This window comes from Podarcis melisellensis (genome assembly GCF_964234715.1).
Source record: "Podarcis melisellensis genome assembly, chromosome: 12".
Taxonomy (NCBI): domain Eukaryota; kingdom Metazoa; phylum Chordata; class Lepidosauria; order Squamata; family Lacertidae; genus Podarcis; species Podarcis melisellensis.
Window position 1 is genome coordinate 57,419,224 of NC_138544.1, and position 8,871 is coordinate 57,428,094.

Genomic DNA, 8,871 nt, shown 5'->3' on the forward strand with positions numbered 1-8,871 from the left:
CCTGGAACGCGGAGCAAACCGAAGGGGCGCACGCGCATTGGAGAAAGAGCGGCGAGGCCCCGCCCCTTCCTCCGGGAGACGCCCACTTCGCGCGCGCGGCGGCGGTTCGCGCCCTCCCGCCAAAAGTGAGAGCGGCCAATAGCAGCGCGGCAGCCCGCCTCGCTTTGCTTCCCGCCCTCGTCATCCTGGAAGCGAGCGGCCAATGGAAAGAGGGGACTCGCTATCGAGGTAGCCAATGAGGAACCGCGACAACGTCCTTCGCTTCGCGGGCTCCGGACCCCGCCCCTCTGTGAAGAGGCGGGGCGGGAAAGGCGGGAGGGCGAATAGGAAAGCGCTCCCTCCCGAACAGCCAATGGCAGAGAGGGGAAGAGCGCTGTAAGATGACGCCACGAAATGAACCGCGTGTTTTTAAGGCTGCTCTTCCCGCCCCGCAGCTTTAAGGCGGGACAGCGAAGGGAAATCCCGCCCTCGCGCCCGGAAGTCGCCTGGCAAAGTGCGACCGTAGAGAGATACTCAAGGCGGAAATAGTCAAATTAACGGGGAAAAGTCGACAACAGGGCGATGAAACGTTTCAAAAAGACTGGAAGAAGTTTATGTTGTACATAGGAAAGATGTGTGTGAAATAGAGAAACCAGTAGAATTGGAAAAAAGTTCATAATGTGTAATATAAATAATTTTATTGGAATAATAATGATGATGATGATGATAAGAAGAAGTACAATGTACAATGTAATCAAAGTAACCAATGGTGGTTGCAAATAATATATGGATAGACAAGAATAGCCGCCCTCAGCCCGGTCTTTGCTGGGGAGGGCGGGATATAAATAAATTATTATTATTATTATTATTATTATTATTATTATTTTATATATAGATGGGTTTATTTATTTACAGACAATTTATGGACAAATGGGGACGTGGATGGCGCTGTGGGTTAAACCACTGAGCCTAGGACTTGCCGATCAGAAGGCTGGCAGTTCGAATCCCCGCAACGGGGTGAGCTCCCGTTGCTCGGTCCCTGCTCCTGCCAACCTAGCAGTTCGAAAGCACACCAGTGCATGTAGATAAATAGGTACCGCTCTGGCGGGAAGGTAAACGGCGTTTCCGTGCACTGCTCTGGTTCGTGCACTGTGCTGGCCACATGACCTGGAAGTTGTACTCCAGCTCCCTCGGCCAGTAAAGCGAGATGAGCGCCGCAACCCCAGAGTCGGCCACGATTGGACCTAATGGTCAGGGGTCCCTTTACCTTTACTAAGGAAAAGTAGGACATTCGGCATCAAATTAGAAACTGGGGCAGCTGTCCCCGGAAAATAGGAGCACTTGGAGGGTTTGCTTTCCCTGTGGGGTCATTTTACAGTACATTTCCCTCTGAATTCACCTCCCATATCTCCAACCACCTATAAGTGGTGGGCTGACAAAAGCAATTGTGATTTCGTTTTATTTTATTGGCAGCTGCGTAGGTGAGATCAGCCCACAGGGCACAAATGTTGGCAACTCGATTCTGTGTCCCCAGCTGGCCTTGCCTGCCCCCAGACTCCAGGGGCTGCTCACCCCTCCAGAAACTGCCTCTTTCCCCTCATTTGCCATGTCCGTTTGTGACATCACAGGGAGTTGGTGGATGTCTGTGACATCATAGGGAGTCCATGGCCAACAGCCACATCTAGGGAAACATCTGCACAGCCGTTGCTGGCCTCACAATGGGGGGGCACCTTAGCAATTATTAAAAATGAGGTGACCCCCCCATTGTGAGGCCTGGGAGGGCTGTGCGGATGCCTCCCAAGCTGTGGCCATTGGCTACCAACTCCCTGTGATGTCACAAGGGGGCGCAACCCCCCCTTCCGGTGACATCACTACCAAGGAGGGGTACCCTATGATCCTAGAGATTTCCCATATAATAAAAACATGGCACAAAACAGGGATTTCTTTTCAGAAAACGTTTATTTTGAATAAAAATTAGAAAGCCATTTATTTAGAAAACAGGAGCTGTCTGGCTTAAGTCCTGCGGTTCTCTTCATGACTTTCACGGCTGGTCTCGGGGGAAACCTTGCTGGCTCCGGCCATTCCTGAAAGGCAAAGGCAAACAGATGAGTGGGGTGGTCACCATCCGACAGCGTCAACGCAGACCCCTTGCCTTCTCCTTGCTCCACAGCATCCCAATGCCAGGCGATCGCCTCCTTCCGCTTGCCAGCTTGCTGCCACCGTCTGGTCTTGGGGAAAACTTTGCCAGCATTGGACGTCCCTGAAAGGCAAAGGCAAACATGTTGATGGGATGGCAACTATCCGGCGTCCATCCAGATTTTTCCACAGGCTTTGGTCTGACAACTTCATCCCTGACTGGCCTGCCCCGTCAAGGCAGGTTGCAGAAGTGGAGGGTTGCCAGTTTGAAGTGGTAGATCCACATGGGACTACACTGGTTTCCCTGGTTTCCACCTCTAGGGCTGTGCCGGGTAGTTTCCCTCCTCGCTTTGGCCGTCAACGTAAGGTCAAGAGCTCTACGAATGTCAGCAAGCTGACATTCTCAAAAGGTAGGTCTGTTGACCTTAGGTTGAGGGCCAAAGACAAAGGTGAGTGTCACCAGATAGCGTTCACAAATGGATCGGCCAGCTTCACGGGCCTCTCGGCCTCCACTGACATCCCCAAATGTGAACCTGGCTTCACCTAGGCGCCACCACTAGAAGCCGATGGGCAACTTTCCCTCACCACAGAATCCGCCTAGGGACACTCACCCGCCGCCAAAGGGGCAGCTTCCCTCCTCGGTTTGTCCGCCTGTTAATAAACAAACTAGGCTTCCAAACCCGTTTGCATCCCCTCGGCCAGTCTTGTAGCCTTGCGGCATCAACCAGGCACTGAATGCAAACCTTCCGGCAATCCGTCCACCACCAACAGCCGTGCCAGGTCCATTGCCAGACCTCCCCCTGCTTCAGAGCTGAATTTCATCCACCTTCAAGTGCGATCCCACCAGCAAGTAAACCTCAACTTGCCTTCTCCTTGCTCCACAGCATCCCAGATAAGTGCTTTACAACCAAAAACCGGAAGTCAACACAAGTGTGGTTTTGTTCAACGAAGTTTTCAACCAGCGGAGCCTCTCTTGATCTTGCCTCTGATGCGGAATCAGTGTTCTAAAATTTGGCCATTTGGTGGCACCAATATATATCAACCAACAAGTGAATTCAATTAAATAAATAACATTTCAGGTGCCACAGTAAGTGAACCCATTCGATTTCTGAATTGTGGCACTGTTAGGGACATGATAAGAGGCAGTTTCAAAAGATTCGCTGCATGCCAAATAGCCTCTACACTGAAAGTGTTCTGTGGTCATTTAAAATCACTGTGAACCAGAAAATGTTTTAAATTGTGGGTTATACAGAAACTTATCAAAGGAGGGAGATCACAACCCGCAATGTGAGATACAATGCCCCAATATCTGTTTATGATTTATCTTACCTCCATCGTCTGTGGGGTAAAGTCAAAAGAACAAGTGATGCATTTTTGTGGTATTTTGCTTTTGGGTACAAGAAGGTCCCTTCTGTCACATGCCTCTGCTTTCACCTGGGTTTTATAAATAATATGCCAGGGGAGTCCTCTATTTACCAGCGCAATCTCCAGCTCAACTGCCGTTCGTTCGGCGCACGGAAACGCCGTTTACCTTCCCGCCGGAGCAGTACCTATTTATCTACTTGCACTTTTTGGTGTGCTTTCAAACTGCTAGGTTGGCAGGAGCAGGGACTGAGCAACAGGAGCTCACCCCGTCGCGGGGAATCGAACCACCGACCTTCAATTACAAGAAAATACTTGGATACAATTATATATAAAAATAGAGAAAGGGTAAATTCAGGAAACTGGGTAATGGGCAGTGCAGGGAAGAAAAATGTTTATGGGACAGAACGGAAATAAGGGATTCGAAGGAGGGTACTAATGGGAGAAGCAAATTGAAAAGAGAGCAAAATAAAATGGCAAAATTGAGGGAAAAGTTCATCTATTTCTTAGGTTGTCTTCATTTGGTTTATTTGGCCTTGGTTTTCAGTTTCTTTAGTTTTCTGCATCAGAATTCAATCCTCTGCAGTGCAGGAATCTTTTGCCCAGTGTGGGGCTTGAGATTAAGAGATCAAGAGTCTCATCTTCTGCCCAATGAGTAATATGAATTGATCTAAAAAACAAACACCATTTTTTATTTTGCAATTTACAGTGGCGTAAAATAGGGACGTGGGTGGCACTGTGGGTTAAACCACAGAGCCTAGGACTTGCCGATCAGAAGGTCGGCGGTTCGAATCCCCGCGACGGGGTGAGCTCCCGTTGCTCGGTCCCTGCTCCTGCCAACGTAGCAATTCAAAAGCACGTCAAAGTGCAAGTAGATAAATAGGTACCACTCCGGCGGGAAGGTTTCCATGCGCTGCTCTGGTTCGCCAGAAGTGGCTTAGTCATGCTGGCCACATGACCCAGAAGCTGTACGCCGGCTCCCTCGGCCAATAAAGCGAGATGAGTACCGCAACCCCAGAGTCGGCCACGACTGGACCTAATGGTCAGGGGTCCCTTTACCTTTACCTTTAAAATAAGGGGCAATAATAATAATAATAACCACTCGGCTCCCCAAACAATTATGCTGGATAATTTGTTTCACTGGAATCTTCTTCAGCACAACCCATAGATTAGAAAAATGCACAAGGAGCAGCGGTTATAAGGATATGTAACCAAACAGATTATCCGGGATCACTGTCCTACGTTGTTATTCACTTACTACTTCGGCACAGATTGTGAAGTTGAGGCTCCAATACTTTGGCCACCTCAGGAGAAGAGAAGACTCCCTGGAAAAGACCCTGATGTTGGGAAAGATGGAGGGCACAAGAAGAAGGGGATGACAGAGAACGAGATGGCTGGACAGTGTTCTCGAAGCTACAAACATGAGCCTGACCAAACTGCGGGAGGCACTGGAAGACAGGAGGGCCTGGTGTGTTCTGGTCCAGGGGGTCACGAAGAGTCGGACACAACTAAACGACAACAACAACAACAACAACAACAACACTTCGGCACCATGAACACCTAGAAAGTTTTACCGCTTAGCCCACAGGATAGCATCTATTACTTTGTTTCAACCATAGACTTATTATACTTCTACGAACTTTCAAAGACTGACAGAGGTCTGTTCATTCGATTTCAGATATATTAGAGAATTTACAAGTGTACACATTTTGTTTTTGTTGTACTAAATTATGTACCGTATTTTTTGCTCTATAAGACTCACTTTTTCCCTCCTAAAAAGTAAGGGGAAATGTGTGTGCGTCTTATGGAGTGAATGCAGGCTGCGCAGCTATCCCAGAAGCCAGAACAGCAAGAGGGATCGCTGCTTTCACTGTGCACTGACCCCTCTTGCTCTCCAAGCTTCAGCGAAAGCCTGTATTCGCCCCATAGGACACACACAGATTTCCCCTTCATTTTTGGAGGAGGAAAAGTGTGTCCTATAGGGCGAAAAATACGGTATATTGTATTCAGTTATAGGGTATCAAGAGTTTTTAGGGGCTTACCAGGTTGGGATAGCTGGGATAGCAGGCTTATGGGTTTTTGAATGTCTCATGTAGATTTTTTTTCAATTTCGTTGTTCTGTATGGGACAATGACAATAAAGATTATCGTATTGAAAGCCACCAAAGTGTTTTTTGATATATATATATATATATATATATATATTCCCATACCTCACAAACAGATTTTCTTACAGCATGATCCAGGAAAGCTCTATGTACAATAACCTTTCCATACCACAAATAAGCATGCCAACCATATCTATTGTCGTGACCTTCCAGGTCTAAGACATCAGCATTTTTTTAATAATATCCATTCCCAAGGGGATGGCTTGGTCAAAGGACTTTGGCCAGACTTCTATGTGATGATTATAAGCACTGTTGTTCATTGGGGGTACATAATTGGATGGCCCTGGGGCAATACCAGTGGGGTTAGCCTTGCTTAAGAGTCCTCAGTACTAGTAGGTCCAGTTCAAAAAGCAAGATTTATCTTCAATCCATGTCTCAAAACACTCCCATTTGGTACCATTTGAGGAACCCAAGAACCCAGGACTTGCAGACACTGACCTTTGCCTCCCTGAGAACTGCAATTACAGCTCTCCGCTTTCAAACGATGCCCACATCAGTCTGAGATGGAAGAGACAGGAAAGTTCCAAGGCAGTTGAGATTCTTTATTTGTGGGGTCAGTTAAGGAGAAGATCTTCTCCATTGCATACTCCATGGTCAGCTCTAACAAAACCCCAGAGAATTTTTGGAACAGATGTTGGCACCGCTACAGGGACAGAACCCAGAAGGGAAAATACGTTGGCTATTACCTGACTGAGACCTGCTTGTCACATATAAAACAGCCTTACCAACAAAAGCCACTAGAAGTATTTGTGCTAGTCACATAAAAGAAAACGCTGTAGATTCATTACCATATTTTTCGCCCTATAGGACGGACTTTTCCCCCTCCAAAAATGAAGGGGAATTGTGTGTGCGTCCTTATGGGGCGAATGCAGGCTTTCGCTGAAGCCTGGAGAGTGAGAGGGGGCGGTGCGCACCGACCCCTCTCGCTCTCCAGGCTTCAGGAAGCTCTGCGAAACCCTCGGGAGACCGGCTCTGAGGGTTGCGCAGAGCCGTCTGCAGTTCCGGGCTCAGCGCAGCTCTGCGCGGCCATCGGGAGCCGGGCGCGAAGCCCCGCACGGCTCCCAATGGCTGCGCAGAGCTGCCTGCAGTCCCGGGCTCAGCGCACTTCTCCCCATCGCCAGCCCCACAAGCTCGGGGGACAGCGGGGAGGCGGAGCACACCTTCCCGCTGTTCCCCGACCTGGTTCTTCCAGCCCCGTACCTGGGGGGGAGAATATATTTTTTTTCTTTATTCCCTCCCCCCAAAAAACCTAGGTGTGTCCTATGGGCCGGTGCGTCCTATGGGGCGCAAAATACGGTAATTTGATTTATTGTAAATGGATCTTAATAGGTTTTATTGGATTAGCTGCATTTGGAACTGGATTTGTAATGGCTTTTAGTCAAATACAAGCAGTGATTGATGAAAAGGTGCTTTTTTCATGAGATGACAACTTTCTCCCTGCTTATCACTCCTTGAAAAGCTTCATATGGAAATATGAGTCGCTTTGATTGCACCGTTCATTTTTGTGTTTGACCCCCCCCTTTGCCAGTGTTGTGTGGAGGGAAATGCAACCACTGGGATGAAAGATGCCCCCTCCTGCCCCCCTGGGTTTCTGGTGTGGCCTTCACAGATACTGGCACAAATTGGGGAGGGGGGTGTTATATATCTCCTTGGTCAAAAGCGAAGGAGCCAATGGCTGCTGAGCTGCGCCCCTCATTGTGAGGTCTGAGGGGTGGTGGGGATGCCTCCCCAGATGCTGCAATTGTGATGCCACAAAAACATCGGGCAGCTGAGAGGGTATAAATGTTGGCCAAGTCAAGGGCCGAGGCAGTTGCCTCAGTGGAGGCACTCAGCTTGGGTGGTCCCCTGCCCCGTGGGGCAAGCTGGCCGGAGGAAGGAGGCGATCGCCCGGCGCTGGGATGCTGTGGAGCAAGGAGAAGGCAAGTTGAGGTTTACTTGCTGGTGGGATCGCACTTGAAGGTGGATGAAATTCAGCTCTGAAGCAGGGGGAGGTCTGGCAATGGACCTGGCGCGCCTGTTGGTGGTGGACGGATTGCCGGAAGGTTTGCATTCAGTGCCCTGGTTGATGCCGCAAGGCTACAAGACTGGCCGAGGGGATGCAAACGGGTTTGGAAGCCTAGTTTGTTTATTAACAGGCGGACAAACCGAGGAGGGAAGCTGCCCCTTTGGCGGCGGGTGAGTGTCCCTAGGCGGATTCTGTGGTGAGGGAAAGTTGCCCATCGGCTTCTAGTGGTGGCGCCTAGGTGAAGCCAGGTTCACATTTGGGGATGTCAGTGGAGGCCGAGAGGCCCGTGAAGCTGGCCGATCCATTTGTGAACGCTATCTGGTGGCACTCACCTTTGTCTTTGGCCCTCAACCTAAGGTCAACAGACCTACCTTTTGAGAATGTCAGCTTGCTGACATTCGTAGAGCTCTTGACCTTACGTCGATGGCCAAAGCGAGGAGGGAAACTACCCGGCACAGCCCTAGAGGTGGAAACCAGGGAAACCAGTGTAGTCCCTTGTGGATCTACCGCTTCAAACTGGCGACCCTCCACTTCTGCAACCTGCCTTGACGGGGCAGGCCAGTCAGGGATGAAGTTGTCAGACCAAAGCCTGTGGAAAAGTCTGGATGGACGCCGGATAGTCGCCATCCCATCAACGTGTTTGCCTTTGCCTTTCAGGGACGTCCAATGCTGGTAAAGTTTTCCCCAAGACCAGACGGTGGCGGCAAGCTGGCAAGCGGAAGGAGGCGATCGCCTGGCATTGGGATGCTGTGGAGCAAGGAGAAGGCAAGGGGTCTGCGTTGACGCTGTCGGATGGTGACCACCCCACTCATCTGTTTGCCTTTGCCTTTCAGGAATGGCCGGAGCCAGCAAGGTTTCCCCCGAGACCAGCCGTGAAAGTCATGAAGAGAACCGCAGGACTTAAGCCAGACAGCTCCTGTTTTCTAAATAAATGGCTTTCTAATTTTTATTCAAAATAAACGTTTTCTGAAAAGAAATCCCTGTTTTGTGCCATGTTTTTATTATATGGGAAATCTCTAGGATCATAGGGTACCCCTCCTTGGTAGTGATGTCACCGGAAGGGGGGGTTGCACCCCCTTGTGACATCACAGGGAGTTGGTAGCCAATGGCCACAGCTGGGGAAACATCTGCACAGCCCTCCCAGGCCTCACAATGGGGGGGCACCTCATTTTTAATAACTGCTGAGGTGCCACCCCATTGTGAGGCCAGCGAGGACTGTGCA

At 49.7% G+C, this 8,871-nt stretch overlaps 2 long non-coding RNA genes across 4 annotated transcripts; one reads left to right on the forward strand and one right to left on the reverse strand.

Annotated features, from left to right (window-relative positions):
* Positions 1-189: 189 nt before the first annotated feature.
* Positions 190-8,626, forward strand: LOC309353374. Of its 3 annotated transcripts, none has more exons than XR_014161751.1 (2): positions 190-661; positions 8,307-8,626. It is a non-coding gene; the product is annotated as an uncharacterized lncRNA (long non-coding RNA). The 3 variants fall into 3 exon arrangements; XR_014161752.1 differs by lacking the exon at positions 190-661 and adding an exon at positions 7,080-7,603; XR_014161753.1 differs by lacking the exon at positions 190-661 and adding an exon at positions 7,591-7,686.
* LOC309353376 lies at positions 1,920-3,005 on the reverse strand. Its single transcript, XR_014161755.1, has 2 exons — positions 2,942-3,005; positions 1,920-2,239 (listed from the first exon to the last, which is right to left on the reverse strand). It is a non-coding gene; the product is annotated as an uncharacterized lncRNA (long non-coding RNA).
* Positions 8,627-8,871: the final 245 nt, after the last annotated feature.